At 32.7% G+C, this 22,522-nt stretch overlaps 1 protein-coding gene across 1 annotated transcript in view; it reads right to left on the bottom strand.

Moving 5' to 3' along the window:
* The window catches only part of LOC130895269 (disintegrin and metalloproteinase domain-containing protein 10-like), a 226,273-nt gene that overhangs the window by 81,019 nt on the left and 122,732 nt on the right, over window positions 1–22,522 (bottom strand). The gene's annotated exons all lie outside the window — the stretch shown is intronic.

Here is a 22,522-nt window from a genome sequence, read left to right as displayed (position 1 = left end):
AGTTTCAAGGTACAAGTGAATACAAACCTTAAGGAACCGATGAGTAATCGTGAGATTTGCTTACTTTGTAAAATAGCTGAAAAACCTGAACAAAACAAGGGGGCGTTTTTGGACCCCTTCATGATCCAAACTATTCGAATGAAAATAATAAAATTGAGTAGTGTTTACAGAGTTATCAACTTCATATAGGAAAATTATTTTACCGAATTATTTAGACTACATGTTGAATCCAATCTTATTTACATCGACAATTCATTACATCATTTTCGTTTTAATCCCCAAACACCACTCAAACTAATTCAATTACCGACTACCAGTAACATACAAAGTCTCTCTTCCTCTTTCCCTATCTTTCGCTCTCTCTCGATCCTAACGGAATGTTGATTAAACCCCGTATCAAGCTTCCACTATCGGAAAATGTTTTCAAAGGTGTTGTTTGCCCCGTTCGATGTTGTACACAGCGAGTTCAATCAGTTAGTTGGTTGGCCCTATCGGCTACAACCAGACCATACGCCGCCCCGCTCTTAATTTGGATTGATCGATCTCGTAAACTTAAGCCTAAAATCCTCTTTGCCGTTAAAGCGATTTAATGATGTTCCTTTGTTTCAGGTATGTGTCGACTTCGGGATGTTTGAGGATTAGAACAGGAGTGGTTGTTTGGTTTTATCGTTAAATCGTTACAGGGATACAGCTCTTAACTATTACGCAGTTGGTCTTTATGCCGCAAATTATATAACTACGTAAAAATATTGTGAATTATTATAATATGCATTTTTTGTTTGATTATTGGAAAACATCTGAATATTTTGACTATCATGGATGACTTTGTAGCGTATAAATTTGGCACTTATATTGGACAAGTAACAATATAGAAATTAGAAAACTAATTAACATTTTGCTTCAATTAACGGATATGTATGAGATCTGCTATGTTACTTAGGTTTTGAGATATAACAACATTATAAGTGAATATTTTAAATCTGACATAATACTTGAAACATTTATTTTGGTCTGTTTGTTGTCCTATGACTTTCGCCGTACATCAGTCACATTGTACATTAAGATAGCAAGTGAACGGCTAGTTCTGATTTTTTGGTTGTTGTTTGGGTCTATTAGGGAAGTCTAAATCCAATTTTTGCAGGAATTAAAACCTTGTGCTCTTTTTCGTAGTATTCCAAAAACCGTTATGCTGGTTTTCTCGCTATAACTTTGAAATGATGCGTTTGTCGTGAATGGCTATTCCATAATTATTTAAATGAGGTAAAATTTGCTACAAAACGAGACTAAGTGGAGCTCTTTAGGTCTAATAGTTTCTGAGACAGATCTATTTAAAAATTGCTATTTTTTTCCAAATAGAAGTTATAGCAAATTTAATTAGCTTTCATTCAAGCTCAACCGTACGTCTTTAGGCCTTATAGTTCTCTCACAATCCTCAAATAACCAAAAATGGAAAAATCGTTTTTTTTCGTAAATTTGACCTTATGAGTTCTAATGATGGTAATGGGTAATTTACACACAAAAAATACTAGGTACTTAAAAAACGACTGTAATTCAATTCTGAAAGGTATATTGTATGAACAAAAAAGTTTAGAAACGTGAAAAAATTATGCACTCTCAGATTCTGAAGCAAATATATAATAAAGTAGATGATGAAATAATTGATTGATAATTGATCAATGAAATCTGTAATTCATTCTTTACATCGAGTTAATATTTTTTCTGAACCATTTTGCCTGCTTCGTAGATGATTTTCATGTTTGAAGAGTCGACCACCATATCAAGCTGTTGGCCAGTGATAGCAACAAACACATTGGTTTTATTCGCTCTGCCTTTTACATCCAAGGAATTGAGACAAGACATGCACCCGAAGATGCTGACGGCCCTAGTTAAATTGTAGTACCTCCTCTCAATCAGTCATCATTGTTGGAAAGGATGTAGATCTCCTCGTCCTGCTGAATGCTTGGGATCGGATGCAAGAAACGTTTTCTTCCAGAAAAGTGGCAGAGGTGATGCTGGCCTCTTGCAATATTTCGCAAAATCTTTCAAAAATGGAGAGCCAGCAATCGCCTCTGGTTTCGTACTTTTTCATCACGCCTTCATTTTCGAAAAAATGTCGCCACCGTTCCATAAGAGCAACGTAGAACGGTAACGGTCAATTCTCAATAGTACATAAGCATTTTTTTGTCTGAAGTGTTTGAAAAGGGTAACCAATCGCAGATGAAGAATTCATTATCTATCACTACAACGCGAGCTATCACAGATCAGTCTAAACAAAAACGTCTTTGAACAGTCAAAACATCGAATTGATCGGTCATTCGCCATCCAGTCCTTGTATGGCACTCATTGATTTCTTCTTATCCCCGATGATCAAAAATAAATTGAGTCAAGGTTTTTCTACACTTGTAGAAAGGGTTGATGAAGTACCTCAATCGGAATGGAAATAATGCTTCGACACTTGGTTCAAACGTGTATTAATCTTAATCAGAATATTTTGAAAAAGTCATATCCAATTTTCTCCTTTGTTTTTATTTGTCTATTTCAAAACTTGAGGTGCAACCCTCGTATGTATAGTCTAGGGTATCATATACGAGGGTTGTCTGACAAGTTTCCGACCTAACAAACAAGATATTTTTAGCATGGTCTCTCTTTCAGTTTGTATACTTTTTTTCTGCGGTGCTCTAACATTTTATATCCTTTGAAATAATTGTCGGCTTTTTTTCTCCAAAATGCACGTTTACTTCCGCCCCTGATAAGCATCTTCCTTCTGTAAGTGAAACTTTGAGGTTAGCAAATGGGAAAAAGACTCTTGGGGTGAAATCTATGGTGGGTAGTCAATCAATCTGAGGCACTTATAGTTCCTCGAATGCAATTGCCATCGCTTTTCCGGCAGATGAAACCGTTTTTGCTTCTTTCGGGACTATTTCGTCCTTTTCAATTCACTGTTTCGGTTATATTCTAGCTTAAGGAGTGCAGTGGTAGGTCTAGCATTCACCCTGCTGAAACCGGCTGAGGAATGTTCATTCGAATGCGCTTTTGATCCAAGATGAGCAAACGCGCTATCCAAGACGTGAATAGTTTATGCATGCATAATTTTCCAGTCATCACATGGCAAGTGCGTTGTTTTGATATGCCTATAACCTCTTCTATTCCTCTAACCTTAATCCTCCTAATTTCTGGCTGATGATAGAAGACCGTGTACGTTGAAAATACCAATTACCAGCCGTAGGCTAACCTAACCTAAATAGTCGTATTTCGAGCCTGTTTAAGCAGATCAGGATCTATGTGTGCCTTTGCTTGTCTAATATCTCATGTCAGGTGTTTTCATCTATATTTGTAGAGACTATCTTACGAGAAGATTTCTCAGGGATGTGGTAGCTACATTTTAAGCTATATCAAGAATGGATTTGGAGCCACTGGTGGTTATAATATTCCAGTCATCACTCCCCAAATTATTTAGGACTTTTTTGAACGCTTAGTAAAATCTTAATCACACTTATTCGGCTGTTATGGCTTTTAAGATAGCTACTTGACTAACGAAGAAAATCGAGTTATCCAAGTATCCAAGTATCCAAGTACAAGCTCTTATTATTCATCATAGGTTCGAAATATATTGTAAGGTTTATAGGCGATAGGATTTTAATGGCCACTATTGGGACCGAATGCATTTCCAAACTGGTTATCGCATTATTGAGCACTATTGGTTTTTAGATCGACATATTTTCTTTTAAATGCCGGACTATGAACCTTTTCATTATTATAAATAAAGGTAATTATATAAGAGAAAGTGGACAATGAAGGGAGCCTTTTGATAGTGAGCATATCAAATATAATAATTGTAACATTGAGGGATATCCGTGTCCCTATTTACGCCACTTCAAACATCACTAAACATCTTTTGAAGCGCCCACAAGTTCATATTCTATTGAAAATCTATTTTCAGGATTCAACAGCTGAAGACCAGATAAATACGGGAATCCTGTATTATTATATATGTCGTAGGAGCAGTATACAATGATTATTTCACAGAATATCATCGAAAGACGTATGTTTATCTCAGTATATAATACCCACCAGCACACATAGTTGAATTGTCGCTTATACTCCGCAAACGTTTTATTATATTCTAGGTGGAATAGGATGTTTCGAAAACTGCTTTGTGACGGAGTTTGTGGTAGATGAAACTGTCGGAAATATCAGGGAAAGTTCTTTGTTTTCCCAGTGAAACGAATCAAGATTTACTGTCGTTTCATTTAATAATGTTACATATTCAGATTTGAATTTAGTGAAATAGTAGAAAATGTTGAAAAATATGAATTATTGATACTAGAGATTTCATTGATATACATGAAATATGAAAATTGTAACAGCTGCAACTATTCGAAAGGATTTTAATTTACATTCACAAAATGGTGGTTGTTTAAGGGTTTATTAGAGTGAATTTATTTTAACTTGTAATTATTCAATATTTTTTCATTACTTATCGATAATCAAAGTGTAGTTGTAGCAATAATAAACCAATGGGCAAATAAGATTTCTAAAAATACAAAATATATATGGTGATCCATTTGAAATAACAAAGTTCATGATTTTTGCGGAAAAATAAAAGATCTGACAACAATGTGAATACAACCATAATACCGGCTGTATCATAAGATCCTCGTTTCCAAAAATTTATAAAAATCGTACCAGCCGTTTCAGACATGAGGATATAAAGGCAATGTTTTTGCCTCCAAATGTAACTTCCTTATGACAACCTAAGGATCAGAGGACATTAAAGATGATAAAGAGGATTTATCGCTTTCTTCTTTAATTGACGCGATGGACCAGGGAGAAGATATGGTGAACTATTTGGCTCTGTCTTGGGAGAGTGTTGCACCATTTCTAAGTCTTGGAAAGTTTTGCTCCAAGAAATTAAATAATCTGAAAGTGGAGAAAATTTACAGAAAGAGACTTAATCCGTCAACACCAGCCTACTTCCATTGTTACAACAAAGGCGCGGACGCAACAGAAGAGGATGTGAATGAGTGGTTGGCCCAAGATGAACGGTATGAAGTGACAGATGAAGAAATAGTAAATATGGTAAACGGAAGAAGAGAAAAAGACGATGAATGAAGAGGATATGGTGGTGGAGGAAACATCTTCTACGAAACTTCTATTTCAGAGGAACTGCGAGATGTGTCGGCCAGAAAACGACAAACAGAGGCCGAACAAAAGAATATAACGAACTTTTTTACCAAAGTTTAAGTTTGGTCAATGGTTCACGGCATTATACAGTTTATAAGTATCCTCAGTATCTACATATTATAAAATATATGTTATTACTTTTCTGATAGACGTTTCAGTTTGTTTAATTCAGTTATGTACTACTTCAGCTGTGTATTTGAATCACCAAAACAAAAAATATCCATATGTAGTGGTTGATTTTGCCTATATAACAATCATCCATGTATTGAATAGAGAAAGAAATCAGCCTCCCCTATACTTACAAGATCCAGGCTACTAGCTTCCCAGTTAGCTCAATACCAGTAGTGAGTGTGTTAGTGTCAATAGTGTCATTCTTGCTGACAAGCATATTATTTTCATTTTTTATTTCCATCATTCTATATTTTTTTGTTTCAGATTTTCATTTCCTCGGCAGATTGAGGCCTTGGAATCAACCAGAAAAAAGGGATTAATCGTTGCGTGGAGTAGACAGATTGAGACCTCGGAATCGGATCATTTCTTACCAATGAACGAATAACCACCATATCCCCACCTTTCTTTTGATAATAGCTCCAAAATGGGAACCAAAACGTCGAAAATTTTTAAAATTCCAGTGCGGTTAAACCCGTGAACATTGTTCTTTTGTTCATTTTTGTTTTTTTTTGTTCAATTTTCGAGAAAATCAATAAAAAAAATAATTTTAAAACAGAAAAGGCCTAAAATAGAGAATATTTAGAAGCATTAATATATCAAAAGGTCTAAGAAATAAGAAATTCAAATTCAAATTTTATTTATAAATTATTGTAATGCATTGCTTTAATTGATTCTTTAATTATTTTGGTTTTGAAAACAGGTTTTTAGCTCTAGCGATATTGAAATTATGTTTCTATTTGAATTCAAGATAAAAATTATATTTAATACGACAATTTGAATATTGAATATTGAATTTTGAATTCTATGAGTTTGAAAGTTTATACAAGCACTAATACTATCAAAAACTACCGAAAATCTTAATTACATCACACAAATACTTAAATACTTTTTGGTATGTCTCACAGAAGTGTTGAATTCCTACGTCTGAAATATTTATCCCTCAGTTCTAATAACTGAAATAACTTTAACAGAAGTCACCACAAAATAAAATTTTGGATAATGTGAGTCAAGTTCCAGTGGAATTTGTTGACACAACAGGAAATGAAAATGAAACAGAAAATGATGTAATTTTACACTTCCACTGAAAACTATGATAAATGGACAGCAACTTTTGTATAACGTACAAAAAGCAGAATGTGTGTCAAAATTTCTAAAATTTCTAGGATAGATGGTAAGATCAAATTTTATAATATAATATGCAAACTCTAGGAGTACGTGATTGGAACAAACAGAAAGGAAAGGACAAAAAAAACTTGAGAATAATAGTCGATGCTTGAAAAACTGACCACCGACTAAAATACAAGGTCAAAAGGGCTCAATCTGAGCGGCAAAAATTCTGAATATATAGCCTTGTAATATAATATATCAACACATATACATGAAGTTGAGAAAATAATGCCCAAATGCAATTTTGGTTTAAAAAATCCAAATTGAAAAACAGTTAATTCTGCTCTTAGAAAGAATACAAAGTAACAGAAAAAATGTAGTTGAATTTATATATACATATTAGATTATGTTGACACTTTTTAGTAGCCACATGACATCTTCCCTGAAGGAAATATAGTAGAAGTGGAAGTTCCTTATGACTCCTGTATATTGTGTTCTTGAAATTTTACGGCTAACAATTCTCATAGTTTTTATATATACCGTATAATATGAAACAATATCTTACTATAAACCTGTATTCCTGAAGCAATTAACCAAAACTAATTAGTCAATTTCGACATTCTCCTAATCGACAAACTGCCAATAAACTTGTACAGCCGCTTACGGCAGGTGACAAACTAATCCTGAAACCAGCTTGTCCAACCTACAACTAAAATTATTACACAAGGTTAAACGATCGATTCTCTTCGACGTAGACGAATGTAGCGAAAATAATTCATTAGTTCATTCATTAACGTACTCAATTGAAGTTCACTGTGATGTACATACGGATTTAATAATCGTTATCTATAGATAACGAGACTAACATGGCGCAGCTTGAAGGATTTCTGAAATAATCTAATGGATTTATAAACTAATGTGATGCACTGCTTTAATTAATTATTTTGGTTTTGAAAACAGGTTTTTAGCTCTATTGATATTGGAACTATTTTTCTATTTGAATTGAAGATAAAAATTATATATCATACGACAATTAGTAAAGGCAATAATTCCGAAAGCAAATTCAACTACGAAATGTAAATATTGTCGCTCGATATAGATTAAAAATACTTATTTTAACTTACTAGCTTATTATATGTTTTACATCTTTCTATGAGAAATTTGTATTTGACCAGAATGAGAGGGAAATCGAGTAACTCTTATATGGAAAATGGAAAAAATCCGCCAGAAATTATTAAATCTATATATAGTTTTTCTGAAAATTATGCGCCAATAATCAAATGAAAATTAGCGAGTGAGTACCCTACTGGATCGCGAAAATAGTCAAAAATACTGAAAAAGACGAAAGTAACGTAAATATGGAAAACGAAAATCAATATTTTGATTCTTCTGGAAAACTCCTACTGTTTAGTCTGAGTAAATAACTATCAGCTCTCTTTTGCAGTTTGAAAATTCGCTCAAAATGAGACCTACAGCACTGAAGGGACATGCGATGATACGACTCAAAAAGGGCATGATAAAATGTTGAGAGAGAGAATGATGTTGTAGAGCTTGATAAGTTTCATTCTCTGGAAACTGCTAGCGTAAAATAGGCAGAACTCAATTTTTTAGATAAAGGGCCGATGTGTAACGCCAATTTCAAAGAAAGCCATAAGGATTCTAAAGATTCAATGATGCTGTTATTTAGGCTGTAACGTATTTTTATATGATAAAAATTAGTGTTAGAAACATTATTAATATTTATTAATATTATAATAAATTAAGAACATTTGATTTTTAATTTATTATGAAAGATATTATGTGTAATTCATTTTTCTTTTTAGTTTTAAGTTCAACTGATTTGTTTTATCAGCATGGTTTTTTTAAAATAACTTTATGATTCGGTTTTTAATGTTTAGAAACATTCTAGCCAATATTACTAATGCTGCTAACGGTTGTTTTCAGCGCGAAAAAAATGATATTTTCAAATTTTACAGTGTTTGGTGGAATGATCAATTTTCTCTGAATTTTTATTGTTTAATTGGAGTTTGTTTTGGTGAAGCCATTGAGTAATTGCCGGTTACTCAACCCCTGTTCTGATGTTATTTTCTTATTGGAAATTTTGGAATATGTGGAAGAGAAAAAATTGCCAATATTATTGTTCTCTTCCCAATTCCTCAAAAAACGGCCTTGAGTGAGCGATTTTTTTGTGATTTCAATGTAGTTATTTAAAACCATATTTTTTCTACAGTACTCGGCCCTCAGTGGTAGAATATGTCTTTCTGCAGACGATACTAGTTAGCTCTTAGAGCAACCCTGATCTCACGGTACTTCATAGGACCATATCTAGTGACCCAATCACCCTTAAAACATGATGCGATTCTAATCTTCTTTGTTTCAACATTTCTAAAACTACACTTTTAACATATGAAAATATATTGCAGCTATTTTTACTAAATAACACCACCATTGACATTTATTAAAAATAAATAAATTATAACGGCTTTATCTAAAAAATTAAATGCCCTTCCCTTCTGGGGTATGTGATTTGAGAATTTGAGAAAATATTCAAACTACAAAGAGAGCTGTCAGATATTTACTCGGACTATACAGAAAAGCTCACTGTCGGGAAATATTCAAAATATCAACTCTTCCTCCATTATTCATCTTTGAATCCGTTTGCCTAATTCGTACATACGCTTTTGGAGAAATCGTTGCCCAGTTATCTACTTAGGAATGCTCCACGTTCAGAATTAGTTAAGAGCTCAATAGTTGAGAATGCAAAAAAAATGAATAATCATTTGCCAATTGGAATCAAATCTATAACATATTTTCCCACATTTCGTAATAATTTGAGGCATATTTACTGTTTTTTACTCTATAAATAACGTTAATAGAGTTTTAATACAAATAATTACCTATTTTAGGATTGCAGTATAGTTAATTTTATTATCTGGCATTGACAATTTTGACAATATATATATATAAATATATATAAATTACATTTCACATTTGCCTACATTTTGTGTACACTTTATATTCAGATTTTATTTCATTTGTGTCTTCATTTAGTTATATTTATGTTTGTTTATTAGTTTTTTACAAATTTTCATCTACAAATTGTGAAAAATTTTTTGACAATAAGGCATTTCTCTCTTTCACTCCAATTCAAATTAAGATTTGTGTTGGTTGTACTTAAAAAAAACGGTGTTTGTTTATAATCAAATTATGATCTGATATTATTTATTTTTAGTAGTTCGATATAGAATCAACAAAACTAAATTGTCTGTATCAGATCCTTTATTCATGCTGGGCTGGTTACTTTTGATGTAAAAATAGTTTAAAATAAATTTTTGTTGTATTTGTTCTCTATATTCAAAACTTTGGCACCTTTAAAGTTCATTTTGTAGCCTGTTTCTATTATAGAATTTTGAGAATGAATAAAAGAAGTTCATAAAAGGAAAAACGAACCGAAAAATCTATTATACAAAAAAACTCCGGCAGATACGTTTCTATTTTTGATTCGTTCATTAACACGTTGGAATAAAACCGCTTTTAGTTGAATATAGATATGAGTGGGAGTGGACTGTTCGAAATAAATTTGTTTCTTTTTAATCATTGTTATAACTATCATTTTTGTAAAATAAAATATTATAATAATCCAGATTAAATTAAATTCAGCTGCGGCTTGTGCCCTATAAAATGGCCCTTGGTACGAAATTTGGACTTCCAATTCTCGATAATCAGTTTATTTGTAGTCCACTCTGGAGTTTATTGACAAACATATTAATCAAGCGGCATTATGGTGATGTATTAGCAACACCCGTGCATCTAGTATTGATTCATTACCTATCCAGATAATAACATAACAATTTGGTATATCTCGCAACTCGATTCTTCAATTTAAAGTTAAGTGAATTTTCTATAAATATCCATTGAACGAAGAAGGCGAATATATTGATTCAACAAAAGATGATGTTGAGGAACAAGTAAAAAAGAGGAAATTAGTGTCAAAAAAGAGTCTCATCTGTCCCATTGGTTCTTAGTTTATGTATCATAGTTATGAAACGTTACGCATGGCTCTTAACCAGCTTATCGTATCCCGCTTAAAACTACCAAATAAATATTCTTTGAAAATCTAAGCAGGCTTTTGGATTGAACCTTTTAACGTCACTAGACTGTTTGGCTTGCCTAAGTGCTAAGAACACCGATGATATAGTTTGCAGTTTCTTCTTCCTCCATGATAACTATATCATGAACATGGCATCTTAGATGACCTTGTCCGGTTAGAAGCCCAGTGACCTGTCGAATTTAGCCACTGTTGATTTAGTGTAACAGCTATGTGTAGGATTTACTACAGCCTACAAACATCGAGGATATTCAGCTGACATTATGGCTTAGAAAAGTATCGTTGGGTTCACAGGTGGAAGATTAAGTGGGACTTCAAGGGTTCCAGTTAAAGCCGTTCCTATAGATCCTGTGGAATTAACACACGCGTTGTGCTGACTCTATTCAGTTGCACTGCAGTTTTTACTTTCTCTGTACAGGGATTCTACGCGTAGGTCTATCAATGGAAGTGTATTCCGATATAAAATCTTCATATACAACAAAAAGCCTTTCTGTATGTACAAAGCGAGCAAGTAAACTTCTCCATTTGTCCATAGTGCAGTGTGATTTCTAAAGTGACTCTTAGTTATTCCATTATTCTACAGTAGGCAAGAATAACGTCTGCTATTGTTACAATTGGGCAACAGCGTCAATTCCCGAACAAATCCACTGCCTTACGTAGTCTTTTTGCTAGTCTGGTTGTTTCAAGTGAAAAACTGGTAAGGCTGATAGGACAGGATGATTTGGGATTCATGTAGCCGTTTCTTCCGAGTTTCGGAATAAACACAACGTTCACATCTATTCTCAGGGACCCTCTAGTTAGATAGGATCTAAATATCTTTACCTTTAGTGAAGAGAATGTATTTTCAGTGTTTGCTGAGGTGGGTATGGATACATGCTGTCTAAATACGATGGTAGGGGAAAAGAACTGAACACCTCATATCACCCTTCATAATTTATTATTCTTTTGGCCGGATCTTTCTTTCCTCTTGTTTTTTGTGTAGACTCATATGTAAGGAATGTTGGTTTTGTATGGTTATGGTTATGTATGCTAGGACTCTTTGACAGTCCCGTCTGAGATGATACCTTGCAGAACCTCCTCAATCTCTTGATGCTGGATTCGCTACCCTTTGGTGTCGTGGTACGCCTTCCAGTCAGCATCGAAATCTAAATGTGTTAGCGGCAAAATGTAGACTTCCAATGTATTTTTAGTCGGAGATAGATTGAGAATTCCGTGCTGCCGTGGAATTTTGCCCAAGTTGAGGTACTTCATGTCATTAAAAAAACCAGACCAGTTTTGTCGAGTCGACTAACAAGTAATTAGGCGCTTTAGCTCTCTTGCAAGTCTAACTGTACTGGGACTTGTGGGTGGCGTATTTAACGCTATTATGATTTTAAATTTTGAAGTCATATAATTTTGTATACAGTACACCATTTATAACAAGCAAAATAATCATTTATTTTTAATATGCTCTCACAATCGAAGTTTGTGGATATTTTCCGAAATTTATTTTAAAAAAATGATAGAATATTATGGTGCATTTCGACGGAAAATTTATAACTTTTGTTAGAAGTTTTGTTCTAATCTTTAGTGAGATCAAAAATGATGGTACAACACAACAAGTTTGCTGATAATACGTAGAAAAACTAGATAATGACAGTACGAATATCATAATATATAATAGGTGAAGAAAGACAACATTCCCATTAAAAAGATCATTTATTAAATTAAATTTTTATAAGAGAAAGGAAGAGAAGACCATCCTTCTACAATGTTGTTTAGGACAAGCTTGAATAAAAAATGAAAATTGATCCAAATGGATAATGCTATTTACAGCACTGGAACGAACAAAGTTTCACTTATTTGGTTTCAGTAACACACTGAAACCAACGTTCCAATTTTTTTTTTATTATCCAAGTATCACTTCGTAATATTGACAGGAAAATCTGTTGTCTAAACTATGCCCCTGGCGACTTGTGACATTCCGGTTACATTGAAAAGATATCTAACATTCCTGAAGGAAATCTCGACGGATATATTGCGCTCTAAACCTCTATATGTTGTCCCTATCTAACAAAGAACATCGAAATGGGGTACACTTCAAAAAATTTATGTGGAAATACTTTGAAAGGCAATATATTGAGAAGACATCTTCAGTAAATCCACAAAAAAGGTTTAATGGCCAAAAGTAGTGTACAGTATAGGTCATTTGTCTACAGAATCACATTGAAAATGTTTCCATCAATGATTGTTTGGATATAATTTGAGCTATTCGTTAATTTGCACGCACTTTCCTCAAGTCACCTCTTCAGTCCAGGGAAAACGGCCCTTTTTTCATGAGAAAAAGCATTTGGGAGTTGAGGGAGCATTATTTCCTATCGTCCGCCATCTGGTTAATGAAACAGTTCAACAGGTTACAGTAAACTTGCAGAAATTCTGTTACATAGATACCCAAAGAGTAGATGCCACAACCTAATGGTTGTTGGAGTTTTTTTTTCAATTTTGCAAAGATATCTTTAGAAAATGTGAGTGTGTGTGATGCTGATCACCTGGTCTTAAGGCGACGCCCAATTGGTCAAGCTACTCAGAATCTATCTTGGAAGTGTGACCCAGGAGAAAAATGAATTTAAATTTTCAATGAAAAATATTTGAATCTTTGCATGCCGTGCTACTTCAATATTATTTTAGACATTTTTCGAATAAATTAATAACAAAATGTTTGCAAATAAAATGCGTATTCACCAGAAAACTGTCATCCAATAAAACCACAATAAACACAAGCAACACTACTCAAAGTCACGGACGAAATGGCCGAGTAATGAGAGCTCTATCTATGACGTGATGCTGATCTCCAGGTCTCAAGGCGATGCCCAATTGGTCAATCTACTCAGATTCCATCTTTCTCACCCTTTTAAAAAATTGGTGGTAGTTGCCAAGACTTTATTGTCTTTTTCTGAGCATACTTTTGAAGATCAAGTTAAATAACAAAATTTGTCGCAAATAAATATTCAATTACGATTTATTATTTTGGTAATATCTTGATACTCATTTCGACACAATAACTTAGTTTATTTGACAACAACAGATCAATATGAAACACGACAATCTTCCGTTGGGTCACACATTTTTTTTGTTAAATTATATCGAACAATTATAAAATTTAATGCATAAAAGTCGATAATAGATATTATTTTTCATTGAAACTGAAATGATTATTTATTATATTTAAGGATATGTATCCAAATCACAAACCAAAGCTGCAATATGGAGATTTTGAAGCTTTTTAAATCAACTGAAAACTGGCTGTATAAATATTTTAATTGAAGATGAAACATACTTGGATGCTATGCAGTTTTTGGCATTCGTTTAGAGGAGTTCATCCGCCAATGGAATAATTTAATTTATTCAATATTTTTTGCAGACCTAGTCTGATAAACACGCTTTATATTAGAAAATGGCGAAGATGAAATTTTCAACAATTTCTTTTAGAAGGATAATCTCATCTGCACTATTTTTATGTTTATAAATATCAAACCCTGAAGAAAATTCCATTCAAGTGTCAATATCTTTAATATGAATTTTGAAGTGTATATACAAAAAGGATATCAAAGAGCGTCCTTCGACGTACAGTGTTGAGCACTTCAAGTTTATTGTGTTCGTCCCTTTAGAGGGTGTTTATTGGAATTTTAGTAGAGGCTAAACAAATAATTTCGAAAGAACCCTAGCGATAATAAAAAAGAAATGGATGAACCATATCGAATACCAAATATTTCGAATCTATATACCAAATATCGTGTTCCAAAATATTTTGTGTGTATTTCGGAATATACCGTGTCTCCGAATAGATGAAACGACTTTTGTAAGAGAAAAATATTCAGACAATTTTTATTTTTTGAGATTTAGAACTGCTTGACAGAAGATTACCTTAGTTGAAACAATTTTTAGTTTGAAATGAGATGAAAGATGCTAGAATACTTAGAAAGAAACAGTTCTTAGAGAATATGAGTATTAAATTTTCTACAAACTGATCTTTTTGGGTCGTTTTCTCACAATTGGAAGATATAAAATGACCTTCGTATTTCCGAGCACTGCGGAGAGAATTTAATAACTTCAAAGTACGTTATGTTTCTTGATACCTCCAGTTTATTTTCCTATCAAAGAATTTCGGAAACTGGGTTCTCCTTAGTTTCAACTAACCTTTCCGTGCTTGTCCAAGTGCATTCTTAAAAAATTGATAAAATTCTTAAATTATATTCACAAATTCTAATATCGTCCAGATCAATCTAAGGGATGTTCTTAACAAATTAAGCCCAAGTACACGTTTCTTACTTGCAGGACACATGAAAAATTTATTTTAGTTTATGAATCCCTATTTTTTGACTCGAACAAATTTGCCGGTGAAAGTTTAAAATAATTTTTAATATGAGTTTCATATACAAAGTAAAGTAATAAATTTCGGGCTCTTGATCTAAGGTCTTTCATAATTTCAATATAAGTGAGTAAATTAATTGTGAAACAACTAGGATTTCGAAAAACTTGTGCATCTCTCAAAATACTTTTTTTTGGCTAAATTCAGAATGTTGTTACCCCGTAGCGTTTCTTCAAGGACATTACCCTAAAGTACATGAATTTATCTTTCTTTTCTATGCAGAGATTATCCCAACAGATTAATGGGGCACAATATGATTCTTTTAGACTTCTTTTTCAGCCCACCTTCTTTCTTATCGAAAAGTAATAAAAAAAAACAGTTCTACGTTTGCTTTTAATTTATTAAGTTTTGTTAGAAAAGGACTAATTGTATGCAAAAAGGATAGGTAATCAATTTTATCATTTAATTCTATGATAACAGTTTCTTTCCAAGTAAAAAGAAAACTTAGCTAGAAAGTGTGCGCGAATTTTCAGTGGATCAAAACATTTTTCACACTTTTGGCGATTTTCCCTCTTGCTTCATGTACTAAACATAATTTTGAAAAAATAGTATACCTCGGAAATTTTCTGTGAGTTAAATAACTGAATTAACTATTTACTAACATAAAATATAAATAAATAGTGGTTTAAATAATTTGACTACTGTACTCGTTGGATTTCAAAGCTATTAAGAACACACTATGCGTGTATATGATATCCTCAACACTAATCTTATTGTATACAAAAGCTAAAATTAAATATATTTATGGTCGTTAGAGTCACATAAATATAAAAATAAAGGTAAGTAATTTCATGAGTTAATTATACTTCAAGTGTTTAAGGGACATATGGTTTCGCTTAGGTAAGACGTTGGTTCCCGTGAGGGAAAGGTCAGTTTACAATAAATCTTAACTAATAATTCTTCACAGTCACATTAATGTAAGACAAAAATTAGGTAATCCGAGACGATACGTTAATGGGGCATAAAATAAGAGACATATTGTATAACTTAATATATGGTTAACAAATTTTAAATGATTCCCATCAATAGTGACAAGGTAATTTGTGTATCTTTTTTGGTGCCAACTATGATAAAAGGTTTTGTCAACAATTTTTTGCAATTTTTATTACAATAAAACAATTAATGATAGTGAGTTAAAAACCGCAGTTTGAATGATACAATCCACTAATCTTCTTAATATATCTTCGCATTTTTCAAAACTTTTTCAGAATTGTACAAAAGCTGTCAGTAGTTCATTGTTTTGCTCATTACAATTCGGAATGTGTTTTGGATAAACTATGCTTTCAACCCTTCTCCATGGAACGAAATCGATTATTGTGAGGTCTGGCTACATCACACATTCTCCCAAACCATCTTTCACTAAATTTATTATTTAGCCAATCAATAAGTCTTTGTTTAGAATGAGCACTGCCGTCATGTTGAAAGACATGTGCCTGTCGCATATTTAAAGTAAGTTTGTAATCAGATCAAATGAACAATTCTGTTCATTTAAATTGTAGAAAACCAATAAAAAGATTGGAAAGTGCAAATTAACTTGACTATAGATCTTGACAATATTTATTAGGAACCCCATTTGAAACATTTTCTTTGAATTGAGAGCTACTTATTCATTAAAAATCAAACATTTTTGTACAAAATTGGATCAAAGTAATTATAATAACAAGAAAGACAAAGAAAATTGAATAAGACAAGTGAAAATTAACGATAAAATCAAATATGAACAATTAATATGAAGTGGTACTAAAAACCAGAATTTGAAGTATTTGAACAATGAAAAATCCACTTTCTCAATCTTCATAACAATCACCAACGATCTAGTTTCCTAACCGCTGAGTTGCTACTAGGAGCCACATGCACAAAGATAACGAAATAAAGATATTGACATCATCCTTAGAAAATATATTTGATGAGCTAATTTTTTTTCTACCAACAAGATTGGAAAAGCTTTTCTCTCGTTGTTTTCGTAACTGCTGAGTTGCTGCTCCACGTCCACAATCAAAAGAACAAAATTGCAGACAAAGATATCAGCCGCTTCCTTTGGAAGTATATTTGTTGAGCTAATTTATTTTCCTACCAACAAGATTGGAAAAGCTCTTCTCTTATTGTTTTTGTTACCGCTGAGTTGCTGCTCCACGTCCACAAGCAAAAGAACAAAATTTCAGACAAAGATATTGGTTGCATTATTTATAAATTTCATTTTCTCTCAATAATGTCGACAAAGCTTTTCTGTTATTGTTTTTGTAACCGCTGTAGATGCCATGTCCAGTGCTCTATTCATGGTAGAGAGGGTTGAGCTGAAGGAATACAAGGTGAGTTTTTTTTTCAATAAAACGATTGTTATAAGGACGGACAGCGTAGAATCAACGTGTTACAAACAATTGTAAGAAATTTAACACCGCAAGTACATTAAAAGTTTCCATGAGAAATATTTTCCTTGGAAACGCATTATAACTGGTTGAGGAGAAAACTTATCACACATGTTTATAAGAAGTTCCCGTCTTAAAATTAAATAACGAATCGCCCACGGCAATCTTCTAGATTACTTTCAAACAGCCTGCAGATAAAATTTTTGTTTCATTTTCAAACGAAATTCTGAATTCGGAGAGAAGTAAGAGTGCGCTTTTTGGAGGCGTACAAATTGCCGGAACAAAATGAGAAGTTGGTGAACTTCTCGATCTTTACACGTACGTCGAAATAAATCATTCTGACGAAACGATCTGACTCCAGCAACTAATAACTTGGGAAAATTGCTTTTCTTCTCGACACCGCGAATAATTGAGTGCAATTAATTGTTTACAAGGTTATAATAACTTATAAAGTAATCTGAAAATAGAAAAACCAATAGTGTTTGGTTAAGGGTTTGTATCCTTTCTTATTTTCGTTATAGAATAAAATAACTAAATTTCGATGAAATAAGCGCCATTCTGTTCCATTATAGTTTCGATTTTTTACTTCTTTTCTTTTCTAAGTACACCTCAGTTTCTGGACAAGATTATTCTCGTATCTGATGTTAACAACAGTTTCGACTGTTGTTAGCGAGATCCAGGAAGTTCTACTTCAGATCTTGGCAATTGTAAATCTCTAATGAGATTATTTAATTCATCTTGATTAAGTAAATTTGGAGTACTTTCTTGAAGATTCACATCACTAGATATATATTTAATCTCAACATCTTTCATTGTAATATGTAGTACAGTTTGTTTTGTCTGGAATTGTCGGGACCAATTAGGTGCAGGGCAGCACATTGCAAGGGAAGGCATCTCGAGAGACACTGCTGCATTTTGACGAACTAGCCGAAAAATACGTTTTGTAATGACGCAATTTCAAAGAATGATATTAGTCGAATTACTAAGGACTTGATAGGTTTTGTTGAGTCCAGTTTCTTGTTATAACATTTTATTGTATCAACTTCTGATTGGATTTGAAAAACAATATTAATTTTTAGAGAAATGAAATCATAAAAAAGTAAGTCAACATAAATTCTGAAGGAGCTGGCCAACTGTATTAGTAATAAACTACACTCGTGGTCAAAAATAACGCACCACCCCGATTTCAGAAAATATTTTTTTATACTCAAAATTACTACACATTTCTGAATTTAAATCTATTAGAGTGATTTTCAATGAGTAAAAAAATAAAAATAAAAACATTGCAATAGAACCAAATTTTCTTGAAAATAAAACTTGCATTCTAAGCAATAATGTTCCTTTTTGAAAACGCTAGAAGCGCGTATTTCCGTCTCTGGATGTAATTGTTACTAACATTCTCCAGGGCATGCTTTCAATTAGGTGCTGTACCACTTCTTGAGATATGTTCTCCCATTAATAATCCAATTAATAAATCAGATATTCCAACAAAAAACAAATCCCTTGTGCACCTCACTGTATATTGGTAGTGATTTTGTTGTGTCGGCATCGAATATCGCTAGGTACCTAAACGAAGTTTGACACTAATTTTCGTTTATCTCGCGTCAAAGTATTCTGAATAAATTGACATCCGCCGGCAATATGATGGAATTAATTTCAATCTGAGACAGATTGGATGCGGCTGTACTTCAGCCGCAGTATGAGGATGAGTGATATTTATTTTTTGCGTCAAAACTATTATCTTTCTGTATACAGGTATACAGAGTAACTTGACTGGAAATTTAATAGTTTTAACACAAAAAGAAATATACGATATACACATTAACAGAATAAAAGCCCCCTAGTATATTTCGATCGCCTCCTACTTAATTAGTTTATTTCTCCACTTCAAGGCCTTTTATTTCTTCAGGAATCCAACAGGGATAAATTGCCCAAAATCGTAATATTTGGGGCTCCTCTACACGTTTCTGCTCTGTATCGGTTCTTCACGAGCCTCCTTATAAATTTGTAAGCAAATTTCTTCCTTACGTCTCTACGTATATCTCAATTTTATATAGTGTACCACTGGCGTCATTAAATTTTGGTTCTTTGTTCTGAACAAATTCCCGTTGGCCGATTTTTTCCATCACTTCTAGATTTTTCGATATGTTTTTTTTAGATTTCAAAAATTTGTGTTTTTTTTGAAATTTTTTTGCGCGTCAATGTTATAAGCAGTGTATATAGGAACAAAATAACTTTTAGCGAGTTATAAGAGAAAGAAGAGAAGTGCTGGAGATGATTTTTATGCTGATAAATACATTCGTGGGGAATTCGTACTAAAAATACAGCCAAATGTCATGACAGATCTTGTTAAAATAGCTTATAATCTATATTCTAGATTTTCTATCGACAAGCGATAAGAATTGGTTGCCAAAAGGATGTTGCAGAAGCTCCTGGTGAACTTTTGAGGTTAACTTGAAGGAAGTCACAAATTCATGCGGTTCACAATAACAATGATTTGGAGTAAGCCTCAGAATCATGAAAATGATTGTTATTTCTGCATGACATCAACAAGTTTTTTTGTACGTCAATGTTATAAACAGTGTATATACGAACCAAATAACTTTTAGCGAGTTGTAAGGGAAAGAAAAGAAGTGCCGGAGGTGGTAAGTATTTTGGTAAGTTTTGCTTAAATTCCCTGTTTTCTATATTAGTTTTGAGTTTTTTATATGCAGTTTATGCATTTTGTTATAAGGAGAGCCACTAAATATAAAATAGATGTTTGAAAGTTATTTTAAATTCAATTTTATGTAATTTTAGGTTATAAATTGCCACGTAAAAATTTTACAGATTGTTTTTGCTACATTCGTGGAGAATTCGTACTAAAAATACAGCGAAATGTCATGAGAGATCTTGTTAAAACAGCTTATAATCTATATTTTGGATTTTTTATCGATAAGCGATAAGAATTGGTTGCCAAAAGTATGCTGCTCGAGAACTTTAGAGGTTGACTTGAAGGAAGTCACAAATTCATGCGGTTTACAATGCCAATGATTTGGAGTGAGCCTCAGAATCATGAAAATGATTGTTATTTCTGCATGAAATCAACACTTCGAGTTCCATTTTGACAAATACATACATTTGAAAAACCGCGTGTTTGGTTTGCAATCACTTTCATAATTCAACTGAGAGACCCATTAATGTTTACCATAATAGAAGAAAACTTTTGGATATTTATTTAACAATACCCACCTCTGATCTGGTGAAAAATTTCATCATCTTCAATGCGAAAAAATTATTTAATCAGCTACCTCTAGAATTAATTACCTCTCTCGCTATTGTATTCATTTACAAACTCATTCATTCATTTATCAAATCTACTTTTGAAGATTTCTTTGCCACATCGTTTATGTGATTTAAAATTATTAGGAACTTATTTCTCTATACACGCGCCAGTCAATGTTAATAACAAAAAAATTATCTTTGACACACAAGGAAAATATGGAATTTTATCCCAATTCAAAGTTGCCTTCGTTATAAAAACACCCTTCAAACATTTAAATCGACAACAACATGAAAACTATGTAAAATCATATTTCTTTCGATACAATATCGATTCAAATATAAAAATCGCCTTCTGCAATGCTATACTGAATATAAACAATACTATTTACGTTTTGACAAAGCGCTTTACTTGGAATTCAAAATGCAACCAAAGAACTTTCTATGAAAATATTGCTTCCGTTTGCTATTTGATTCAAATGTATAGATGCTGCATCTCAATAATATTTTCAGAGATATTTGTATAAGTCGAATTTATTCATTACGTTTTGCATGGAGATCAGATAAATTGAAATGAATGCAATGACTTGAATTCGATACGTGTTTCCAAACTATTGGAAAATTTGTTAATATAATATTCTCGTCACTGTTACTCTAATAGAGACTGTTTTTCATGAGGAATAGAGACTGTTTTTCGCATGAATCAAGTTTTATTTCATTATTTATTTTTATTATAATGATTGTATGATGTAGAGAGATAAAGTAGACAAATGAATTTTTTACATTTTCATGTACGTTACGCGATCCATGAGTTCTTAGCCACATATAGTAAATAGAGTAACTTCGTAAAAATCTTTATGCTCAGTCTCAAAAGTTTCAACTAGCTTCTTCGATCGATTTTATTATATTAGAGCTGAAACGACCACTCAGTCAGATTGTTTTCAATAATGTCTAACTAACCGAGTAGTTCAAATGAACCAAAAAGACTTCCGACAGAAGTAGAAATATGGTAAAATGGAAAGCTAAAACAGAAAACGAAGACCGAGTAGTTCAAATGAACCAAAAAGACTTCGAAAAGGGGAAAACATGGCAATACGAAAAGGTAGAATAGAAAAAGAAAGCTAAAAATTTCAAAAAACTTAGATACGTTAAAAATATATAAAAACAATGTGATATAGGGAGCTAAAACAAATTAGACGGAACTAGGACCAAAGATAAAATGAAAAAGTTGAAAAATAAAGAAGAACAAGGCTATACAGAGAAACTGAGAAGGAATAAAAGGAATACAAATACAACAAAGGAAAGGAAAAATGTGACTATATGAGAAGGTATAACAGAAAATTAACACCGAGTAGTTCAGAAACAACAAAATTGTTAAGTAGAAGACCAATGAGTTCAAGGTATTTGAAAACAACAAGAATATTTTCAACACAAAGGATAATTAATACAATTCAGAGCGATAAAACAACAATGGAACGAATAAGAAACTCATGAAATCAAAATATAACAAACATATATCACGAGGAACGATAAAAGTGGCTATTTGGGAAGCTAACTAAGGAAGGATCAACTCCAACAAAGGTCCTTTAACAGATCGGTATTTCCAAAATAGCAGCGTGGAGTAGAATGTTGTGAGCGATTTTTAGAGCTTTACTCCGATCACCTATAAAGTGTAATCCGAAACTATGATCCGTTATCTAAAAGAGTGGCATTGTAGAAGAGATGCCGTACCGAAAATGGCAAAGGTCACGAAGAACACCAGAAAAGTGATAGCTACAAGATTTTGGGATTGATTGGTATCAACTCTTTAGCTGACTATGAGTGCTAAACTCCCGCTGGATATATTAAAATGAAATACCAGATTTTTCGACTTCTAAAAGTCTTTAGTTTGCATGAAACAAACCAACAATACTTAGA

This window comes from Diorhabda carinulata, chromosome 6, assembly GCF_026250575.1.
Source record: "Diorhabda carinulata isolate Delta chromosome 6, icDioCari1.1, whole genome shotgun sequence".
NCBI classification, from domain to species: domain Eukaryota; kingdom Metazoa; phylum Arthropoda; class Insecta; order Coleoptera; family Chrysomelidae; genus Diorhabda; species Diorhabda carinulata.
Note: the sequence above shows the minus strand (reverse complement) of the source record. Positions and strands in the feature narration are given on the sequence as shown.